The 24,460-nt window shown below is 48.5% G+C and overlaps 1 long non-coding RNA gene across 1 annotated transcript in view; it reads right to left on the reverse strand.

Annotated features, from left to right (window-relative positions):
* Positions 1-2,780: 2,780 nt before the first annotated feature.
* LOC309841689 overlaps positions 2,781-24,460 on the reverse strand; it is a 34,922-nt gene continuing 13,242 nt past the window's right edge. Inside the window, exon 3 of the long non-coding RNA XR_014299250.1 lies at positions 2,781-2,888. This is a non-coding gene — a long non-coding RNA (uncharacterized lncRNA). The remainder of the gene's footprint in view (positions 2,889-24,460) is intronic.

Consider the following 24,460-nt stretch of genomic DNA (forward strand, 5'->3'; position numbering starts at 1 on the left):
AAGCAGATGAGCCCAGAGAAGGTTCCTCACCTCCATGGGAACTGGAAGCCTGTTCAGTGCAGAAGATGGGAGGTGAAAGACAGGTACCAGGCGGAGACCTCTGGGGCATGTCTTGGGGGCCACCTGAGGGACAGCTCTTATAGCTGGCCCCTTAGCTGTAGGAGTAGCAGTGATGGGTGGCTCCAGGGCTGCACCGAAGTGAAGGCACCACAGGCTCCGGACTGTCAGGCACAGACTGAGCCATTGCCAGGCCTGCTCCCTGCCAGGCCAGGTCCGTGGATCTGGACTGGGCAAAAACTGGGTCCTATATCACCTCCCAACATGGGACCCATCTCCCTTGGCTAGAAATCAAGCTCCACAAAGTAAGATCTTTGTGTGTGTTCCCTGATTTGCCCCAGGAGTCTAGGAAAAGCCCTGGTTCAGGATAGGTCCTCAGCACACTACTGAAAGAATAAAAGGGTAGCAGTACTAATGAATGAGATACAGTCCCTGCCCTCAATGAACTTACAGGTCCCGGGGACACAGACAAGCAAACAGCTCCGAGCGGTCCAGAATGGGAGTCCTGTGCCGGCAGCCAGCCAGGGACTTGATCCCTACAACCCATGAGATGATGACCTGAGCTGAAGCCAAGACTTTGATGCTGAACCAGCTGTGAACCACCCAGGCACCCTTAGATGACCCAATCTTTAGAGTCCTTTCCCGGGGCACCTGCGTGGCTCAGTGGGTTAAGGTCTCTGCCTTCGGCTCAGGTCATGATCTCAGGGTCCTGGGATCGAGCCCTGCATTGGGTTCTCTGCTCGGCAGGGAGCCTGCTTCCCTTCCTCTCTCTCTGCCTGACTCTCTGCCTACTTGTGATCTCTGTCTGTCAAATAAATAAAATCTTTAAAAAAAAAATAATGTCCTTTCCCATTAAACAGCATCCTAAACATGTCAAGGTCCAAGAGGAGTGATCCAGCCCAGACTCAGTGGCAAGTGATCGGACACTGTCCAAATACACTTGCGGTGTACTGGGGGCCACCAGCCAGGTTTGATTCACCAGCAGCCTCCTTCCAGTCCCAGACCAGCGAGCACAAGTCTCTCTAGGCTGCACATGAGGACATTCACAGGATGTCAGCCCGTCCAGGATAGAGGTGCCACCTGAACAAACTTGGGGTGGGATCCTGAAGGTACCCATGAACACAGTGTTCTTGCAGCTTTATGTTCCAGAATGTGATCGATGAAATCCCACCTACACGCTCACTGCCTCGCCTGAAGTTTGCAGGGCATCAGGGCAAGTGCTGTCAAAGCCTGTGACTCAGCCAGGGTGTCACAGAGTCTCTGTCGTGGGTCCAGATCACCACTGTCCCACAGAAATGTAATAGGGGACACATATGTAATTTTACATTTTCTAGTCACCACAGTTTAAAAAATAAAAAGAGAAAAAATTAATCTTGATAACATTTCGTTTGACCCAATCTATCCAAAATATTACCGACGCAACATGCTATCCATATACAAATCATGGAGATACCTTACATTTTCATTTTCATACTAAATCTTGGACTTCGAGCATGTCTCCTGCTGAGAGCCAATCTCAATTCAGAAGCCACATTTCAAGCACTCCGTGTGCATCCACACGAACCCCGTGAATTGTGGCTGCTGTGTTGGACAGTGCCGGCCCCAGGGTCTGCTGGTGCTGACGGAGAACACGCACATGTGTACACACACTCATACCTGAGCAGCACGGATAACAAGGCCCTTTGTCCAATCCCTGCAGCCTCAGGCCCAGCAAGTAATCCAAGTTACAGCCTCGCACCCTGCCGCACTGGGAGCAGGCGGAGCCCCCGGGAAATGGATGGCAACCTGAATTCATGCACACAGAATGCAGTCAAAGGAGAGGCGACTAGTTCGTAGGGGGGAGGGGGGCTATCTGGGCCGCTGCCTTTGATGTTCAATTCACCTTCTGATTTCAAAAGTAGCAGGCCAAGGAAAAAAAAATACTAGAAGTCTTGGGTGCCTGGGTGGCTCAGTGGTTTAAGCTCTTGCCTCCGGCTCAGGTCATGATCTCAGGGTCCTGGGATCAAGTCCCGCATCGGGCTCTCTGCTCAGCTGTGAGCCTGCTTCCCTTCCTCTCTCTCTGCCTGCCTCTGTCTACTTGTTCTCTCTCTCTGTCAAATAAATAAATAAAATCTTTAAAAAAAAAATACTAGAAGTCTTTAAGCAATTGAGGCAAGAGGTCAGAGTTCCTTGGTCAGTTCCTTGGGAAATGAGATTCATATGAGATCTGGGAGAGCGGGAAAAATTGTCAAAAAATCATAAAGTTAACAATTTGTATATTTAGGTGGTGTCAAACCACAGGAGCCTGGCATCCCCGCCCATTAATGAAAGTCTCAGCCCCATGCTCCTTTCCACTGAAAGTAATTGTTGCTTGAAACAGATCCACAGAAGCAAGGGGTAGCAGAGTAGAATGTGTGTTTTCCAAAACTGAAGACTTGGAGACTGCTGGGGGGATTGTGGTTTTCCAGGAATGGACTGGATTGAAACGGATTTTTTTAAAAAGAAAGGAAGAAGGGAAAACATTTCCAACACTCCTTTGTAGCTTCCCCCATGCCCCGCAACATGCAAAGCACCAAGGGAAGAGGGACTTCTCTGCCACTAGGAGAAGGGAGAAGGCTGGTACCTCCCAGGGCAGACATCCCTGGGGCCCATCTTTCCGACTCTCCCCCTTCAAGAGCAAACCACATGGGTGAGGCCTCAGAACGGAGTGTTTACTCACTGCGTTTGTGAGGCTGACACTAGAACCACATGGAAGGCACATGCAGGAAGCGTGCTGTAATCCACTGGTGTTTATAATTCCGAGAGAAGGACGACAGTCGAGGATGGGACTGATCCGGTTCCAAATCTATTTCCTGGACTCAGATTTAAAAGAGAGATGTTAAGGGCAAAGTCTCTAACGATGTGGGTACATCTCAACAACTTACAAGTTTATTTCTATGGGTGTTTGTACAGATTTTTAAAATCTGTTGCTTTCTTCTCATACACGCTAAGCCAGCCCTGCCGGAGCTCACAGAACTCTGAAAACCATCTCCTCTAACATATTCTTATCAAATTCAGAAAATCTGATTTTCAAAGAGTTCATTTACAGGACAATAATCCCCTTTTGCTGTAATGCCTTTATCATTTTTTTATTGTTTTTCTTCACATTTTAAGTGTTACCATCTGACAAGCTTGTCCGTTCTCGGTGATGTTAAACATCCCTCCAATCATAGTCTGGTTTCCAAATTTCTTCCCAAACAACCAAATCGTACAGTGGGTCTGCTCACATTCCGCGGCACACCCATGCAAGACGTCTTGGGGCCCAAGGAGCCTCTGCAAAGCCTCTTGTCTGAGCTAGCCGCTGCCCCGGGGCTGCCTCTGAGTCATTGTTCCCCTTTGTCTCTCTCAGTTAGGATGGGATGTTATACAGCTCTTGCTGGGAAGTACAGTTTCTGGGCTCCCAAGCATTTCAATCCTAGCCACATGGCCCCGGTAGGAAAGCTACCAGGCAATGAAGAAGACAGGTGAGCTGGAAAACCAGCTCTAGGGATGACTACGAGTAATGACTACCAACACACGGCACTCCACAGTTTACAAAGTGATTCTGAACCCGGCGTCTCACTGAACCTCACAGTCATCCAATGGCAGGCTCTTAACTGTCTTTTTATAGTGAGGAAACAGAGGCTGGGTTCCCTAAGGTCATGCACGGATCTCAGGGGGGAGCTGGGAATGCAAGCAGCTCTTCAGACAAGAAACCCAGCCCAGCTCTGCTCATGGGTCTTCTTCCCCCGGAGACATCGGCAAATAATCCAGGCAGCAGAGCCACTTTCATCACTGGGTCAAACCTGGAGCACGTAAGACATGTTTCATCGCAATGAATACGTCTCTTTGACTTCATTTTACTGTATCTTTTCCCTCATTGCGTTTTGAGGGTGCTCAGATAAAACTGTTCCAGGGCTCATCCAATGCGGATACAAGGAGAGGAAAAAAGTAAACCTTTCCCCAACTATGTGCAGAGGTTCACTTTGTGAGAGGATACTTGATTCCTCTCGTCCAGAAATTTCTATTGCTTGAGCAGAAAAGTTATAGTTTGCTGAGGCTCAGACACCCCAAACGAGAGCCATCACCTGGTCATGGCATGAGACGCAGCCTGGGCTGGGGGACAACCACAGAGATTTTGTAGAGGAGGAGCACAAGGAAGCCCTGGGCAGGACCCCCCCAGGTCCCCTAAAGACAGGTCACTAGAAGCACTTGTGATAGATACGGATTCTTGGATGCCTAAATCCCACCCCTGTCTTTTTTTTTTTTTTTTTTTTAAGATTTATTTATTTATTTATTTATTTGACAGAGAGAGAGATCACAAGTAGGCAGAGAGGCAGGCAGAGAGAGAGGAGGAAGCAGGCTCCCTGCCGAGCAGAGAGCCTGATGCGGGACTCAATCCCAGGACTGTGAGATCATGACCTGAGCCGAAGGTAGCGGCTTAGCCCACTGAGCCACCCAGGCGCCCCCCACCCCTGTCTTATAGGCTTCATAGCCCTTTTTCCAGTGTATTTGAATTATGTATATTTTCTCATTTCTCATATGAGACATGGAGTTTTAAAATTGAAAGCCCCAACCTTAAAGAAAAATAAATAAATAAAGATACGGATTCCTGGACTTCCATCCAGAAGGCAGGAGAAAAGCCTGGTAAACCTGTGCCCCAGATGGTCCCTAACTTAGGGAAGGCTGCAGCCCTGGGAAGCATGAGTCAACTCCAGAGGACCCGCCTTGGGGGAGGGGGTTTGAGGGCAGAAATTGTGGGGAAAGAGATGGAACGAGGTGAGACGTTCAAATTAAGATGAATACGGAAAGAAGACTTATTCCCAAAATGAAAGCAGGCATCAAGAAGTCGGCAGGCAGCAAGACAGCTGGAGGGAGGGAGGGCTCGGGGAAAGAAGGACTCCTCACATTTGCCCCCTGAGAGCAGCTGAGAGGGGTCCTCACTTTAGGGTCATGGCTTGGTGAGCCAATCTCCATTCCTGCCTGTGAGCCCATCCTGGGGACCATGGCCAGCCCCTGTCCCCTCATTTCCAACCAAGGATCCAACAGGGAGGAGAGAGGTGTAAGTTGCTGAATGGACATAGGACTTTGCTCCATATCTGAACGCCCCCCCCCCCCACTGGGATGTATACATGCCTGAGTCCTTAGAGACCCCACGGAGTTATTCCCACAGGGAATCTCTAACAGCCATGGTAAAGGCAGAGAGATTCTTGGTCTAGGGAAAATCTGGGTTCAAAGTCCAGCTCCAGAAGAACCTCACAGAGCAAAATGTTTTGGTCCTTGGTTTCTTCCTCGATTAAATAATAATCACACCTAACATTCTTATAGTGCTTACTACATGCCCAGCTTTGTTCTGTATATTTTTTATACATAAGTTTTAGGTCTTTCAACTCTCACAACAACCATGTAAGGAAGATTCTGCCGTTGTCCCTGCTTTACAGATGGGAAAACTGAGGTAGAGAGAATTTGTCAGTTGCCCAACAAATAACTGACAGAGGCAAGATTCAAATCTAGTGGGTCTGGCTCCAGAGCCCACACTTAGCCCCTGTCCCTATGGCCTCCCTCAGAAAAACAACATCTGGCCGACACAGACAGAAAATGTGTGTGTATATGTGAGTGTGTTGGCATGTGTGTGTGGGGGGGGGATGTATGAGAGAGATCTGGTGGGGAATGGTACCACAGTAGATCCCAAGACAGAAGATGATTCTGGGCTGGGGGTGGGGGATGGGGTGGGAAGGCTTCGTGAAGCAAGTCTCCCCACCTGATGGAGAAAACCCAGAGGAGGGAAGAGGAGGCCCCTGGATGGAGACTGGCAGAAAGGGGGTTTGGGGTGAAAACACTCAGCACCCAGTGGTCTCATTCATTCCATTTGGCCGCTGTTTAGTGAGGGCCTGAAATATACCAGGCCCCAGTGCAGACACAGGAGGCACAGACACCCTCGCTGCCTCTGGGGGGCTTATAGTCAGCAGAGGAGATGGACAAAAAAGAAGACCAACACATGAATAAAACCACAGGAAAAGTGATGAGCAGGATGGAGATTAAGAATTGGGGGACTAATTGAGCTAGGGTGCCTGGGAGAGGGCTAGGCAGGTGTAGAAAGTGGAAGAAGAGGGGGATTAGGGAGCACAGCACGAGGAAGAGGTGACAGAAGAGAGGGTGGGAGACAGGCATCGGCCCTCGAAGGTCACCAAGAGGAGGCTGGAGTGCAGGGCGGCAAGGCGGTTGGGGCGTGGGAAGACTTGAAGCAGGAAAGGGACACTATCCCATTTATGTCTTCAGAAAATCACCTCTGGCTGACTGGGAGGAGAGTAGGGGACCCGGTTAGGAGGGGCCACTGTTGTCCAGGCAGGGAGCTTGCACCGGTGGGAAGCACAGACAAATAGAAAGGGACATCCCGTCTTGGAGGAGTGGTCCTGTGCCACTCTCCAGGTTCACACCACAGCTCTGAAATGAGGATGCAAGAGTCAGATCCTCTCCAGCACCTTCAAATGGATCGACTTGAGGCCAGTGATTCGGGCAGGAACAATGGGGGTTCGGGGCAGGGCTGAGCACAGTCCCCACGCTTGGCACTCAGGCAGACAGGCGGCCACAGTGACTGATGGCATCCCGGGGCACGGCGCCAAGCCAGGAAACCCTGAGTAGCAAGCAGACTCACAGAGCCTGGGGCAGGAGGTGGCCACCAGGGACAACACAGCCTCCCAAGAGCACAAAGGATGGGTCTTCAGTGCTCTGAGGGGAATGGGAAGCCATGGGCAGCTCAGTGTCTGTGGCTGTGGACTAACCCCCAGGGACAGGGTCTTGCTGGAAGTGGACAGAAGCTGCCATTAGACTTAGAATTCTTAATATTAGCTTTCATTTTGAATAGAGTTTTCCTTTTAAATAAAACCAGTAGTGTCCTAGGAAGTTATTTTGCTAGCCTCCTGGTCTTACTCCTTCATTTATTTATTTAGTACGCAATGTATTGTCACAATATTCTGAACTAGGGGCTTCTCACACTTTTACATGCACGCGTATCACCTGGACAGACTCTGGCTCGGTGGGTCTGGGGTAAGGCCTGAGATTCTGCACATTTATTAGCTCTCTGAGGACCATGACCCTTATACTATATTTTGAGGAGGGAGACTCTGGCCCAGTCAGATGTTCCTTTCATCTTCCTTGAGTCCATTCCTCACTCTGCTTTGCTTTAATATAAAATTAGTTCATTTCACTGTTTATCAGAGTACCACTCTACAAGGCAACAAGTTGAGTGCAGAGAGAGATACAGAAACAAACATGATACAATGTCACATTGAAGGAAATTGCAAACTGGCTGGGTGGAGAGATGCGTGCTAAAACAGAGTCTAAGGCCTGCCCTGCCCCCACGCCTCCTACTGTGTCAGAATTATAAGGCGTTGTCCCATGTGAGCGTCACTGCACCCCGAAGTGGAAATTGTCTCTATCTCACAGAGAAGGAAAACCGGGCTGGGAAAAGTTAAGTTGGTTTATCAAGCTCACACAAAGTTGGATTTTGATTTAAATTTGGATCTGCTTGGCCCCAAAGTTCAAATTCTTTCCATTAAGCTATGGACATAGATCTAAGCAAAAATACCCAAAACACTGGGCATTACATGATGCCTGCAAAACAAGAAGTCGATGACCTTGCTGAAGGGAATTTAGCAAGTTGGGTGGTAAGTGACAGAAATTTGGAGCTATAGTAAATTTACCAATTTTGACCTGGTTACCAGAAAAAAAGCAGCAATGAAGACTTCATGTTGAAAACATTTTTTAATGTTGCAGAAGAGAGATCGGTTTCCTTGTTTGTTCATAAATTCTCCTTTTATGGACTGCAATTCCAAAGTGCAGGAAGCCACTTGCCAGGCAAGAGAAGCTGGCACCTCCGGCTCAGGGCTCCAGATGTTACCAGACATTTTGTCTGCAAGCAACCAGAATGATGGCTGCCCACCCCAGGAGCAATCGTTTCTCACACGTCTGCATCCATCAGAATAGAGAGCAGAGCTCAGCCTGGAAACCCAGGACGAGCACATGCTTCTTACCCATATTATTTGGCTAAATCTGTACCCCTGTCCCAGTGAGATTTTCTTCCACTGCCACCATCCCTTCTCAGGGCCCCTGGCTCCAAGTCTGGCAGTCCTGTGTCCACACAGATGGCTCCCTCTCAGCTCCCGCCAGCCGCGGCCGGACTGACCACTAACGAGGAGCCCTCGGGGCAGCATGTCTGGGATTCAGAAATGACTCCACTTTCTCTGCCGCTTAGTCATTGTTATTGGGGCCGGGACAGGAAGACCAAAATCCGTGAGAGCGTGAGTCTCAGTCGTGATCTCCCGTCCTTTTACAGCCACCCTCGGGCCTCCACCTGAGCCCAGCGTTCCTGTAACGGTGGCAGAATGTTCCATGTCATATTTGGAACAGGAGGGACAGAGAGAAACAAGACAGTCTGTCATTAAACACTGAAATACCTGGAAGTCAGCGCCAGAGTTATGAGAAGGCTGGAGTCACATTTTCTATTTCCTGGACACTCATGCGGGCTTTCTATTTCCTGCAGAGGACGCAGGGCACTGAGCCATGTTAATTAAGGAAAGCATCTCTGTAAACATTGCCTGACGGGCATCGCTTTCCGAAAGTACAGAGCTTCCCCTCTGGACCTGTCGCTGTCCCCGATCTCCATTCTGGAGATTGAAGGTGCAGCAGGTCACCGAGGCAGAGGGCAGCTTATGTGGGGTGTCTCCTGTCCCGGAGCGCTCTCAGCTCCAAGGACGGGGCCTCCCCAGGCTATTTCTCTATGGTCACACCCCACCCCCAGGTGCCAACAGTACATTTTGTCAAGAAGTAGATGTAAATGGGACCTGGAACACCAGCATTTCTTTTGCCAAACATTGTGGAGACACTTTCTGGAAGAATCACTGACATCCCGTTTCCTTCCACCAGCTGCTGACTACAGGGGCCAAGGGGGACACTTTAATACAAATTGAGCCCCTTCCATAATGAAACGAGCTGGGCTTTAGGGGTGATTTGTTTAAAAGCCACATCGTAAATCAGCTGTCAGTTCTTCTTTATTCCAGGCCTGGCAGGCTCACCTTTACACTGAATTAATCGCATCTGAAACCTGACCTCCCAGCCCCAGAGCCTGTTGGAAACAACATGTGCTCAACGACTTCCAGTCAGAGCGGCAAGAACTTAAACTGTTCCACATTTTTTAATAAATGGGCCGGGAACCCATGGGGCGATTCCCATTGGCCTGGGTGCTCTGCATGTTGATCTGATGAAGGGGATAGAGACAGGTCTACAACAGCCGGATTTGGGAGGACATTTACTAACATTGGACAATGCCAATTCATGTTCTTAAGTACAACCAGAATGAGCCTAAGCTTGAAGAAAGGCCCAGAAACATGACGTGATTTGCCAATAACGGCTCGGCTTGTGGAGGGTGAGAGGTAGGGAAGGCATCCCAGGACCACCTGCCAGGGACGGGGAGGGAGCTGGAGCTTTCTGTGAGGAGCAGGGCCTTGGGGACTCCCTCCAGCTTCTTGGTTCTCTGATGCTAGAAGAGAAATTTGATTACGCAGCAAGAAGGAACTTTGGAGCTCCCGGGGATAAGGCCTTGTTGCTGATGGTCTAAGTCGGCCAGAATAAGGAGCGCTTGTGAGCGGGCCTGTGCTAACCGCTGCAGATGTGACGTCATGAAATACGAAGTTCCCTCCTCAAACATGAAAATAGATGTTTCATACGACAAACAGCTCCCACAGGCCTGTGCTAGCTCAGGAACACAGTAAGGAACAGATGGGTAAGTAGCCCCTTCCCCTGGGAGGCACACAGTCCAGCAGGGACAAAGAGATGAAAGCAGAAAGCGACAGCTCACCCACACAGGGTGGAGGCACCGAGGAGGGGCAGGCAGTGCTGTCACAGGGCTGAGAGGAGGCACAGCGCCTTTTCAAACTACAAGGGACACGGCGAGATGGGAGGACAAAACGCAGAGACAGGTGAGAGCCAGGGAGAGGGACAAACGCAGACAGGACCTGTGTGCACGGTGCTCACGGAGTTTCAGAGCAGCGTGGGGGAGCGCTTTGGGCGCACAGAGAAGGGAGCCATAGAATTCGCTGAGGATGGCCTGGAGAAGCTTTCAAACAAGCAAACAATGACGCCTCCTAAATGACAACAAGGCATTACCAGAAGAAATGAGAAGACAAAATTCATTCTGGGCTGAAGAGACATAGTGTGCAAGGGCATGGGGCACCTTGAAAATGAACTCTCCCCCCAATCCCTGGTGGAGTCCAGAACGAACAACACGCCATGTACCCAATTCCGTTCTGCAGGGTCATGTCAAGGTCAAGATTATGAAGCCTCAAGCTCCAGACAAAGGGCAGGGGACTGACAACAAGGAATACTTGCTTATGAAGAGCTGGGCCCTGAAGCACAGGGACCCTCCTTGCTGGGGCGAGCCTACATTTCTGAAACCAGAAATATAGCCTGAGCAACTGGAAAAATTTCAGGGCAAATTTCAGAGAATACCTAGAGAGGGGATCACCTCTTGTCGGGGGGTCCCTATGAAAAGATGTTGGCTCCTTAACAACAGAAAAACACCCTCAAAACAAGGACCCTCTGAAATTATGTCAGTTGAAGTAGCAGCACTTGAGTGTTAAATGCTCCAAAGGCTGTCTCATTTAATTTCTCAGCGGTCCAATGGAGGGTTAAGTCTTCTATCACTTCACAGATGAGAAAACTGAAGTCTCAGGATGGTCGGTAATGGCATTTGGGAAGGACAAGGACTCTCCAGCCACATTTCCCCCCACTCTGGCCTACTGTCTCCCATAGACCGGAAACGGCACCCCCAAACCCTCTCCCTGCCATGTCGCGGGAGAAAAACACATGGAGACCAGCAAGAGAACAATTATCTCATAAACGTGTATACCAAAGAGATTACTGTGGGGTTTACCTGAAGTTGAAGCCTTGTTACCTGCCCAAGCATTGAATGGCAGCCAACCGTCCTCAATTTACTGAAGATAAAGATGCCTCTTCCATTAGGCATCTGGACCATCTTGCCTGCGAGACCCCTTCATTCTCCTTTCCTTGTGTGTTCCTCAATATGCCCATTTTACAGGTGGGGAAATCAAGATTCAAAGCTGTTAAGTATCCTTTCCAAAGTCTCAGTGCTCAAGGCAGGACTCAAACCAGGTGCTGTCTGACCTCAGGAACTAAGCTTTCCTATAGCACCTGCCCCCTCGAGGCAGAATGGAAGGGAACTAACTGTGGATCTTCCTAGGAGGAGAATCCTCGTAGCCAGTGAAAGAAAACTACTATGCAAGGCCTTTCATGAAGAGAAATTATAATTTACAAGGATACTGACATGTCTGCTCTGCCAAACACAGGTTCTTCCGCAAAACAAAAAAAAAAAAAAAAGGTAAAAACAAAGGCAGTGATCGGTGCCAAAAGAGAAAGAAACGGAACATCTGCCGATGAATAGAATGCCTGCTCTCCCAGCCAAACTCACGGTGAAACTTTCCACTCAAATGCCATTGTTGGAAAGTAACTCTTACGCTGGGGATCTTTATAATATAAGGCAACATAAATAAAGGATGGGGAAGGAAAGGCTCCCGGGGACCCGGGATGAAACAGCAAGATAGGTCACTTGGGAAGGGGAGGTCTGCGGAAGGAGCGGTCCGTCTGTGTGGACTCACATAGATGAAAGCTTCATTGTAGTTCATGCCCAGCTGCATTCACTCTTGGGCTTTCTAGTATTTTGGTCAGAGTGCTAAAAGGTGATGTCAGAGAAAGGAGACCTGGGTTCAAGTTCCAGGCTCACCACTATTCTAGGAACTGGGGAATCCCCTCAGTCTCTCATATTCTTTGTCTGAAACGTGAGAAAATCAGACGTGGTGATCTCTGGGACCTCTTCCATGTGATCACGACCCTAGCACCTCTCTCTTCACATTCTTGTTGGGGTCACAGAGGTGGGGCCCACCTGAGGGAGTGGCCCACATAACCAGCACCATGAGAAGGATTACTAAAGATGTTGGAGGGTTTGTTGTTGTTGTTGTTGTTGTTTAAGATTTTATTTATTGGGGTGCCCTCAGTGGGTTAAATTCTCTGCCTTCGGCTCAGGTGGTGATCCCAGGGTTCTGGGATCAAGCCCCACATCAGGCTCTCTGCTCAGCAGGGAGCCTGCTTCCTCTTCTCTTTCTGCCTGCTTCTCTGAGATCTCCGTCTGTCAAATAAATAAATAAAACCTTTAAAAAAAAAAGATTTTATTTATTTATTTGGCAGACAGAGATCACAAGTAGGCAGAGAGGCAGGCAGAGAGAGAGAGGAGGAAGCAGGCTCTCCGCTGAGCGGAGGGCCTGATGTGGGGCTCCATCCCAGGACCCTGAGATCATGACCTGAGCTGAAGGCAGAGGCTTTAACCCACTGAGCCACCCAGGCACTCCAAGAGGTTGGAGTTTAAGGGTAAGTTCTATCCATACTCAAGCCCTATCCCGCAGTCCCGCTCTAAGCTCTGGTCACCAGAGATACACAGCACTGAAATCTCCTCTCTCACATATGCACCCATTTTCTCTGATGCCCTGTCCCTTCCTGTGCCTTCTGGATCCATGGGGGCCAGGGAATTGGAGAAGCCAGAAGAGGAATAGCCCCCCAGGGTCAGGGTGAAGATGGTCCCAAGAAGGCAGAGGATTTGCCCCTGGGATTGAGACAATACATGTGGCCATTGAGAGCACTGGGTTCCAGGTGGACCAGGACTATCTCTTACAGGCTTGTGATCTGTGGGGTTTCAACTCTCTGAGCCTCGGTTTCCTGGCATGTGAGACAATGGTGACGATAGTATGGCCTGATGACAAATAGCCTTTCTCGCAGAGTCATTGTGATGATGAAATAACATGTAAAACCCTGTGACTTGGTAAATGAAGCAAGTGTTGCTCCCAGGGCAAGACCATGGCAATGACCAGGGGTCTAGGAGCAGGGCTAGGGCTACTGTATGTGTGACGTTCGGTACACACTCAACCAACCCTTTACCTACAAAAGAGCCGCCAGTAGTACACATGTGATGGAAGGAAGAGGAATCTCTCTCTTCAGATGGCAGGAAATACGCAGGACGTATATGGGAAAGGATCTAGCCACTCGGGCCAGACTAGAGATCCCACTAGTCACCACCCAGAAGCAAGAGCACCATGGGACTTTGGAGAGAGGGGAGTTTGAAGAGGTGTCTCTTTCCTGCCCGAACCAACTTTTACAGAAAGTATGCCAGGACAGTTCTACAAAGGAGGGCGTAGCTCTCTGAGGCAGGGGTCATTACCTGTGCAGTGCTGGATCCCCAGCACCCAGCATGGAGCTGGTACATCGTGGACACTGATTAAATATTTGTTGGCTGAGTTAATGATAAGAAGTGGAAAGATTGATGGAACAGAAACCCCAGTGAGCGGATGAAATAGGGGGCTGAGGGCCAAAAATGGCAGGATGGGCCTCCACACTAGGGATGTCCCAGAGGTGGGGGTGACCTGGAGAAGTAAGGATAGCACTATGAAAAACCAGACCAGAGAGAGGGTCAGTCTGTGAGTCACCTGTCCTTCAAACCCAGGCCCTGTCTGAGCAGGGCGCCAAGGAATGCACCACCATGAGTCAGCAGGTTATCCGTGTCACTACCTTCTGAGTCACTGCCTGACCCCCTGTGGCCCTGCCCTCATGCTTGAGAGGGTGTGGGCGAACGTGTGTGGCTGTGTGTTTATATCTATACCCACATACTCAGCAGACACCACCAGCCAGGATGAGTCAAGAGTTTCTCTCACGTTTTATTTAAGCTATGTCACTGGGCTGTCCTGTCAGTGAGTCACTGCTTATCTGCCCTCCCCCAGGAGAAATGCCTTCCAACAGAGGCGAAGCCTGGCACTGCCTCATGGTGTGTCAGGGGCCATGATACCTGCATACTACCCAGGTTCTGTCTGTCTCAAGGATCCACGTGTTTCCATGTGTTTTCAGACTCTCTGTGGATACCCCAATGAAAATGAGGCCCAGGGCAAGGCTGAGCATGGCGCCTACCCTAAGCCCTACCAAGAACTCTCTCAAAAGGCCCTCCTCAAAAAGCCCTCCCTAGACTGCCCTTCTCTTCCCCTTACCAATACCTGCTTCTGAATTGTCTCCTAGCGGATGATTGTAGAAAAAGCAGCTCTTCCATGTCTCTTGCAATCTATTACTAGCAAAGTCTTAAGGGTCCCAGTGCCTTCCAATTCCCTTGCCCCATCTTGCTAAAGAACTGCTAGTAGGGGTGCCTGTGGCTCAGTCTGTTGGGCCACTGACTCCTGGTTTGGGCTCAGATTGTGATCTCATGGGTCCTGAGATCAAGCCCTGAATCAGGCTCCGGGCTCAGTGGAGAGTTGGCCTGAGATTCTCTCCCTCTGCCCCTCCCCCAACTCACACACGCATGCATGCTCTCTCTCTCTCTCTCTCTCTCTCTCTCAAGGAATAAATAAATCTTTGAAAGGAAAAAAGAAAAAAAAAGAATCTCTAGTAAATCATTCCTCTCACCACTGAAATCATTCCTGACCTTACTACGAGATTAACCTTCCTCAGATGTAGCTCATTGCTTGAAAACTCTCATCTCATATCAAACTCAGTAAATATGTCTCTTCCTAACACTGCAAAGTTGGTTGCCAGCCACATGTAGGGTGAGAAGAAGGAGCTGTAGCAGCTATGGCTGTACTGTGTGGCTCTGACCACAGCCAAGTGTTCAGGGTGATCCCCGGCCTAACCTGCGCCAGTCTGAATCTTTTGCTGTGAAAATCTGAATAGAGGTTCAGAAATTCCAATCTCAGTCTGGACTAAAGGCTTAAATAGGGAAGATATAAGGACTCAGGACTTGGGGCGGGGAGGGAGGGGCAAATTTCCCATGACATGGCCAGGAAAGCTTAGAAAGTGGGTCCGCGGTGAAAGCAGGATAAAGCTGACATGCACAGAGAAGCCAAGATGAGAGGAAAACATATTGATTGCCCTGTCTGCTCCAGTCCCCAGTCCCCTCCAGTCCCCAGTTCCCTGACCCAGTTTGACTATACAAACGTGGGGAGGGGCATAAATGAAATAGTTAAATGCCCACCCATGGTAGAGAATTTAATTGGAAAAATATTTTATCCCCATTGTAACAACTGTCAATAATGAATTATATGTGCTTATCACCTTTTCAAAAAAAAAGAAAAATATTTGAAATTACATGGAATATAAAATAATATTTTAGAATTTTTTTCCACAGAAGGAAGGAAGGGGGGGGAGAGTGGGTGGAGGGAGGGGGAAGGTGGGGAAAGAAGGAAGGAAGGAAGGAAGACACTCATTCTACCTAATTTTACTGAGCACCTACTACATCCAGGCCCAGCATTCTGCTTCATTTTGTCATTAGAATTCCCAAAATCATGTGGGTGTGAGCTGCACGCTGAAGAACAAACTTGAAAGAAAAGAAAAAAAGAAGGAGGAAGGAAAGAAAGAAGGAAGGAAAGGGTAGAAGGGAAAAAAGAAAAGAAAATTTTGAAAGGAAAAAAGAAAAAAGAAAAGAAAATTTATAGTGTCCAAAATGTCGTTTTCCATTCTTTTTTTTTTTTTATAAGATTTTATTTATTTATTTGTCAGAGACAGAGGGAGAGAGAGCGAGTGAGCACAGGCAGACAGAGAGGCAGGCAGAGGCAGAGGGAGAAGCAGGCTCCCTGCCGAGCAAGGAGCCGGATATGGGACTCGATCCCAGGACGCTGGGATCATGACCTGAGCCCAAGGCAGCTGCTTAACCAACTGAGCCACCCAGGCGTCCCTCGTTTTCCATTCTTAAAGGTGACTATTCATGATCTAAAAGTGATCTTCCAAAGCCTTGTTTACAATTACATATGTATCTTGCAGCTTCCTGCCCTTTTCCTCTTGCAGGAAAGGCAGAATGTCGCAGGCATATTAATCTACTAAATGGATTTAACTCTACCCGGGAAACTTATTAGTGGCTCATAATTTTTGCTTTAATTGAAATTTACATATTTCTTCAGTTACTAATTGTCCCAGAGCTAGCAAAACTGGTTTACTATGGACAAGTAAGCTCCCAGCCAAGACGAAAGGATCTTTGTAAGCATCCATCATCTGTCTGTCCGTCTGTCTGTCTCTTTCTCTTTCACATTTTTGGTCCCCAGATGTGGAATCCTAGAAGGAAAGGGAAGTGGGGGGTGGGGTTGAGGAGCGATCAGGGAAGGAAGAGGAGAAAATGTATGTTCTCTGAGAAGTGTTTTTATCACAGCAATAAAAATAGCTAGCATTTATTGAGCATTTACTAGAGGTCACTCACCGAGCTAGCACTTTCTGTGTTTGTCTCATGCAGTCCTCACAAACAGCCCAAAAGGGGGACATTATCCTCCCACTCCCACAGAGGAAGAAGCTGAGGTCCAAGTCTGCTCAGCTAGTAAGTGGCAGGCTGACTAAATCCCGAGCCTGGGCCCTGAATCCCCCAGGACACGAACTCCCAAGGCCCCTCTCGATGGGGGGCCTCAGCTGAGCTCTGACCCAATCACACAGCCTGCATCTATTAGTCAATCTGCAATCCAGGCCCGGCTTGGCAAAGTAACAGGAGTGTCACCGTGGTTTGAGATGAAGAGAAAGCACATCCCCAGCCCAGACCAAGGGCCTAGGAGCTCAGACCCGAGCAACTTCCCTGCCAACGTCTTGTCGGGCACCCTGTGGTCAGGCATGGAGCTGAGTAGCTTCCTCTCACCAGGATCCTGGAGTTTTGAGCTCTCAGGAAGGGCCCAGAAGGAAAAGGAGCTGGCAACCAGGCCACTGTTCCGGAAGCCTTGGCCTAAACGTGAATGGGTTAGGTTGCTCTTGAAAAGCCAGAAACCCGAGTGACGGGGTCCCCTCACTCTCCTATTCCCAGAGGCCCCTAAATATCCTTAGGAAAGCAAAAAAGGAGCCACAGACTCGAAGCTTCTTGTTCTGATGGCGCTGAAAATATCCCCATCAGAGCCCAGACCCTGCAAAGACTATAGGAATGTTCTCGGCTCCACAGGCAGAAAACAGAGGGCCATGCCCAGAGCCCGCTCACTGCACTCCAGGGTATGACAGTCAAGAATGCTTTCATAGTTGCGTTTTGCTGCCTGATGCCTTCTGGAATGCATGGACTGTGTCCCTTTGAACTTTAATATGGCTGCTTGGAGGGGCCAGGATGTGGGCATTTGTAGCCACTTTGTCTTCACTCTCTGATCGTGCCTCCATCCCCAATTTCTGGACACAGTTCTGCAGCTCTGCTTTCGGAAGTCAGACCCTCCTCCTTCCCTTTCATCTCTCTCCACCTCTAAGAGTGCACCATCAACTCTAGACCCCCTCACCCGACATCCTGCCTCCCTGCCAGCAGGCTCCCTGTGACCCTCCCCCTCTTCTCGAGACTGCCTCATTGTGCTGCCTGCACCCCCAAATACAAGGACCCAATCTCTAGATGCTCAGAAACAAGCAACTGGTTCATTAGCTTAGGGTTTTCTCATTTGTTTTGCTTTTCATCCAGATGTTGGTGTCATGTAGAACCAGCCTGAAAGTCCCGTGTTTCTTTTTTATTACAATTTGGGGTAAGTTACAGTAACTAGAAGAAATAAGATGCCATTTGTCCCTTCCAGAACCATAACCAAGAACAAGACCTGGGGCTTAATCTGACCGAAGAAATTCTGTTGTGGACCTATTAGTCTTTTTATTTATTTATTTATTTATTTGACAGAGAGAGAGAGACAGAGCATGGGGGAGCGGCAGAGGGAGAGGGAGAAGCAGGCTTCCTGCGGAGCAGGGAGCTGGACGCCGGGGCTCCATCCCAGGACCCCAGGATCATGACCTGAGCCGAAAGCAGCCCCTTAATGACTGTGCCACCAGGCGCCCCATCAGTCCCTTTTTCAAAGGAGAAAGGAGAGGGGAACAAAGAGATAAAAGCAGGATTCTGGAGTCTGCTTAGAGTGAGACGAATGGTGGCCCTAGCGATGGCAGATCCTCATCTCTGGAACCTACAGTGTTACCTCGTTTGGAAAAAGCATCTCTGCAGATGTGCCTAAGTTAGGGACCTTGAGATGGCAATGTCACCGTGGATTATCTGGATGCGCCCCAAGTAGCCACCGCATGTATCCTTGTGAGAGGGAGTCAGAGGCAGCCCTGACACACACAAGAGGCAGACGCCATCTGAACACAGAAGCAGAGGCTGGAGCCCGGCAGGTGTGAGCCTCGAACGCCGCAGCTGCTGGAATCTGGCGCAGGCAAGGAGGGAGCCTTGGGACGGAGGCCACCCTGCTGGCTTGGTTTTCAAGGTTTGGCTTCCAGAACTGTGAGAGAAGACAATTCTGCTGTTTTAATCCACCGGCCTGGTGGCAAGTTGTTACAGCAATCACAGGAAACTCATGCGACACTTATTTCCAAGAGCCACTGCAGATAAGCCTGCAGATGGCGGTAAAACAAGGGACCAGTAGAAGAGACAGTAAAATCTACAGGTGGATCTGGGGGAGTAGGAGCTCTTCTTTAAGTCCAGCAGCTGGCTCAGCCAGCCGTCCTCCCTGTGTGTTCCTAAGAGAAACGGGAGCCTCAGGGAAACTAGCAAATATAAGATCAACATATCACGATCTAAACATCTGACTAGGTTTGGGCCTGAAACTCCACTGCACAGCTCCTAATGAGTGGGGCTGACACACTGTCCCAGTTTAGTGGCGGAAAGGTCTTACCACCTTCTGGTCTGCTTTAGAAGACCAACGAGATGAGCTCCCACAAACCTGTGTGGGTGGGTAAGCACACCAGCCCGTTGTCCTTAAAGTCCTACCCACTAGTAAATATGGCTGTATGTCCCGAATCAACAACTCATCCTCTCTGTCAGACAAGAAGGGAATGGGAATAGAGCTAAGCTCATCCCTCGCTTACAAATAGGGACAATTTGAGAAGCACAACCTCTCCAAGACTGTTGATTGAAATCTCTATTTTGGGGTACAGATGATGGGAGTGAATCACCCTTTTGCCCATTTCAGCTTTCTTCTCTTTTCTCTCCCAAGGGAAAGAGATGTCGGGCCAACTTTCCCTGGGTGCCCATCTTATGCCATGTACTATTCTAGGCCCAGAGCATAGAGCATTAAGGGGACAGACGCAGTCCCTGCCTCCACACAGGGCCATAAATTCCCTCCTGGGCTTACTAAGCCTTCACCACTCTGAAGCACAGTCCAGGGGAATTCACCTCAAGCTTAGTCCCTTCCACATCCCCGTCCCCTCAAGACACACCTCCCCCCACCCAGGACCAGGCTGGTCTGAAAACCTGAGAACCAGGGCTCTTGAAAGAACCACATCTTAAGAGTACGAGAACAGATAAAATAAACTTCCGTGAAGAGCATGAAACACTGTAAAATTACAAGGCATTTTTAATTGTAATCTATAACCAGTCGGGTCAGAGGATCAGAAAATTGTGCTGCTGAGGCCAAAATTTTGTGGTCTCATTAACTGCATTTATTCTCATGTCACATCCCCGGCTTAAACCTGGAACAGCTGATTAAAACCAATAGAAATCAGCTGACTCCCATCTGTCCTTTCTGAGGACCAGCCAATAGCACTGGCTTCCTTCACAGAGGATGGCATGTTGTTTTTGAAGCACGAAGAAAGAACAGAAAGAGGACACTTTGCAAGACCCCGGGAAATCCAAGTCTGGGAATAAGCCAGCCATATATCTAGAGATGAAGGAGGAGAGGGAGGAAGAGGAGGAGGCGGCAAATGTTTTTAAGTTTGCAAATGCTTGTTACGATGTAGAGCTGAGAGCTCTGTGAGTGACTGTTAAAGGAGACTTTGCTCTGTATTTGGTCACTCTATCCAAGAGCAAACACTAAAACCGAAGGTAATGGAAACCAAAACAGTTGTCCCCAAATGACGAAATTTGAAAATTAAGTCTAATTGTTTAATGCTAGTCAAAACAAGTCAGTTTTGATGAACGCCGTGGGAAGCAGCACCGAGCTTTCGGTCCAGGATCTGTGGTTACCTGGGTGGCACCCAGCCAGGACCGAATGTCTTTGTTCTCCCAGTCCTTCAGCCCCGGCCCATCACTGACACTCAAGAAACTTCCCGCTAGACCACAACACATTAGGAAGAACAACCAATGTTTGGGTCAGCGTGAGTGGGAAGGGCACCGCAGTAGAAGAACCGACAATAGAGAAAAAGAGAAGAAAGAGGAGGAAGTGACAGAGATAAAAACAGAGCCGGAACATGTAATTTGAAGAAGAAAGTAGGGACACGCCACTTCAGAGGTTTGGTTGAACTAAGTGAACTGAAGACAAAGGCCAGTGAAACATTCCCGTTCCCCGGGGCTCCAACTGGGCTAATTAGGTCCTCCCAGAACAGCCTGTCCGAGAGTTCACTGAGGTCTTTCACAATCCCTCACTCTCACTCATTCAGTCAACTACTACGCAGCATGTGCAGGGCCCTGGGCTTCGTTCTAAAGAGGTAGAAAAGGTGAGCACAATCCTGAGGATAGAATCTTATAGAGGCATAAGACATGAATGTAAATGGACGTACTAGTGTGACCTTTCAGTGGGACGAGTAGAGCTTGATGGGGTGCATTTTTAAAAATAAACATTTGGGGCACCTGGACAGCTCAGTTGGATGAACTGCTAGCTCATGACTTGGGCTTGGGTCTTGATCTCGGGGTTCTGGGATGGAGCCCCATGTGGAATCCCCACTTAGCAGGGAGTGTGTTCCTTCCTCTGACCCTTCCCCCTACTCATGAGCTCACTCTCTCAAATAAATAAAATCTTTTTTAAAAATTAAAAAAATAAACACTTTATTTTATAATATTTTTAGATTTATGAGGGCGCCTGGGTGACTCAGTGGGTTAAAGCCTCTGCCTTAGGCTCAGGTCATGATCTCGGGGTCCTGGGATCGAGCCCCGCATCGGACTCTCTGCTCAGCAGGGAGCCTGCTTCCTCCCCTCTATCTCTTTGCCTGCCTCTCTGCCTACTTGTGATCTCTGTCTGTCAAATAAATAAATAAAAATCTATAATATTTTTAGATTTATGGAAAAATTGTGAAGAGAGCACAGACCTTGCATCTATCCCCCATCCAAATCCCTCATTTTAGCATCTTACATTAGTGTGGTATCTTTGTCATTATTAATGAAGCAGTATCAATTGTTGTTAACAAAAGTCCCTTCTTTATTTAGATTTGCTTAGTTTTTTCTGAAGGTCTTTCTTCCGTGCCAGGATCCCAGCTAGGATACCACAGTGTGTTTAGTCACTGTGTCTTCTTAGGGTCCTTACAACTGTGAAAGGTGATAGCATCATTTTTTTTTTAATTTTTATTTTTTTATTTTATTTTAGAGAGAGAGAGAGAGAGTTGAGGGGAGGAGCAGTGGAGAGGGAGAATCTCAAGCAGATTCTGCACTGAGTGGGGAGCCGAGGCGGGGCTCTATCTCACGGCCCTGAGATCATGACCTGAGCTGAAACCAAGTCAGCTGTTTAGCCGACTGAGCCACCCCAAACTAAAGCAACTTTCATTTTTCTTGTGCTGTCCCTCCAGACAGGCTTGGTGAACTGGTCATTTCTCTGTCTCCAGATGAATCTTCAGCTGGCCCCAAAACTTTTTCAGTCTCTCTCAAATAATATGTGCTATCAGGTACAAAATATTGTGTCCAGGACACTGTAATAATTGATCAGACTTGGGGGAAGGGGGACAGTAGAGGAATAAACAGAGAAGAAGCATGCAAAGAAGCTCGAGGACCCAGGAAAGTAGAACATCATGGAAGTTAGGAAAGAGAGCATCTTAAGAAAGAAGAGGAAATCAGATGCTAGAGAGAGAGGCTCTGACAGAGGAGGAAGAGAAAAGGGCTTGGCTATCAAGAGTTCGCTTACGACCTTTGACAAAACCAGATGGTGTGGAGAGGCAAGAACAGAAACCACTGTGGAATAGGCTAAAGAGTGAATATGGGGCCAAAAACTGGGGCCACCAATTTGGATCCTTCTCTTGAGAAGCTGAGTGGGCAATAAAAGGTGAAAAATAGATTGACATCCTAAATGGGTAACCACAGGTTTGAGGGAAGGATTTAGGGGTTGGGATGTATGGCAGGCAGCTTTTAAAAGGTTCCTCAAGAGGTGCCGGGATGGCTCAGTTGGTTAAGCAACTGCCTTCGCCTCAGGTCATGATTTCAGGGTCCTGGGATCTGGCTCCCTACCAGTAAGGAACCTGCTTCTCCCTCTTCCACTCTCTCTGCTTTGTGCTCCTCTCTCTCTCTCTCTCTCTCTCTCTCTCTCTCTGTCAAATTAATAAAAATAAAAATCTTTAAAAAAATTAAAATAAAGCGTTTCCCTAAATCCCTCCTCCTGAAACTCACACTCTTGTTCAATTCTATCCCTGTGTAAACAGGCTGGACTAGTAATTTGCTTCTAGCAATCAGAATGCAGGTCAAATGTTGGGAGGTTATGTCTGAGATTAGGCTATGAAAGGCAGTGATTTTTGTCTTGCTTCCACTCTGTCTTCCCTGGCTTTTCTCAGGTTGCTCACTCTGATGAAGCAAGCTGCCATGTTATGAACCACCTATAGAAAGGCCTCCATGGCAAGGAACCAAGAATGACCTCCAGCCAACAGCCAGTGAGGAACTAAGGTCCCGAGGCCGACAGTCCATGAGGAACTAAGTGCTGCTAACAACACGCGAATGCCCTTGGAAGCAGAGCCTTCCCTGGCTGAACCTTGATGAGGACAGCAGCCCAGCCAATGCTCTGCAGCCTACGAGAGACCCCGAAGCAAAGGGCTCAGCTAAGCCACATCTCAAGTCCTGACCTACAGAAAACTGTGAGATAAGAAATGTTGGGTTAAGCCACTAAATTTAGGATAATTTGCTACATTGTGATAGGGACCTAACACGGGATGGGTATCTTTGATAAGGGATGCCTGCACAAGATTCTAGTTTCAAAATTTCTTTGTCCTTAAGCATGATCTTGGAGTCTGTCAAAATACAGGTTCTGGGCACCAGACCCAAAGATTTTTATTTTGGCACTGGGGATGCAGCACTAACTGGACAGCACCCATTGGAAAAGGACCCAAGAAATCGCATTTGTGAAATAACTGAGATGATGGTCATGCAGGTGGGGAGGAAGGACTGCATCCAGTGAAACAAACACCATGCAATTCAGAGATGTGGGTCTCGACGTCCTAGAACAGGCAGTGCAGGAATCCGGCAACCCCGGGGAAGCTGGTCTTCAAGTCTTGACTTCTTGCTCCAAAATAGCAAGAAAGAAAAACACCATAGGAAAAGACACATAGACATTTTGAGAGACGAAGGAGGAAAAGCTTTAGTCAACTCCAAAGGGAAGATGTGGAGCCGTGTACAAAGCCTGAGGAAGTGGAACAATCATTCCGGGTTTAAAGGGAGAAGAAAGAATTTGGAAGAAATAGACTCCTTAAGGAAGCTTTGGTAAGTCCGTAAGAATGTTTTCAACACTAGCAAAAGGATGGTGAGGGCCAGAGGATGACTAAGGAGCATAATTTGGAGGAAAAGGCGAGAGCACACTCTCCTCACTCTGTGAGCCACTGCAAGTGGGAGGAGGAAGGTCTATGTTGGAGAAAGTTGCCAGAATAGTATCGGGGGAAAAAGCCAGCTTCTGCTCTTATAAGCAGAAAGAGGGCTTTAAGGAAAGGTGAGGGAGGAGTTGTCTTCAACAGGACGAGGATTCTCCTGAGCTCAGTGGAAGAGTCCCAGAGCAGGGAAGCAAAGGTATCCTGGGTGGGAGTGGGGCTAAACTGGATAGAAAGAGAGGAGGGCAGGAGACATGCCTGAGGGGGTGAAGGCTGAGGGTGGGCTAGAGATTCCTGGTCATAACAGGAAGAGCAGATACCAGCTAAGTTCACTGAATTAACTTGTCCCCCAAATCTAAGTTAAGTATTAATCCATCATCAACATGTATGGCTCCCCAAGAGCAGGTCCAGGATGAGGGCTGATAGTGCCAGGTTCTTGCACGGAGGCCTGCCTCTGAGATCTGGCCTAGAGCAAGGTTCAGGTCTCAGGGGATCAATGTGCTATGTCCATATTCAAAATGTTTCAAGTCCTACATCTATTTTTTTACAACATCCCCATGCATCTCACAGAGGAACTTGCCTGTAGTTAACTTGGTATGGAGGAAAGATCTCTAGGCTAAGGGCTTAGAGACTTGATCCTTGTCCCAGCTCCACCCCAACAAGCTATGTGACCTTAAAAAGCCATTCACCTCCCTGATGCCATTTGTACAGTGAGGGGGCCGAACCAGATGTTCCCTCAAAGTCCCTTCCAGCTCCAACATTCTGAGAGCCTGAAAACATGCAAACCTCAACCAGGTCTAGGAATCATGTGGTTTCATTTTTGGAAATTTAGCTTCAAAAAAAGAAGGAAAGAATCTCTGCCCTTATCTGTCACCTTCTGGAGACTTTCTATCCATTGGTAGGATTC

The sequence above is a fragment of the Mustela nivalis genome (genome assembly GCF_964662115.1).
Source record: "Mustela nivalis genome assembly, chromosome: 10".
Classification (NCBI taxonomy): Eukaryota; Metazoa; Chordata; class Mammalia; order Carnivora; family Mustelidae; genus Mustela; species Mustela nivalis.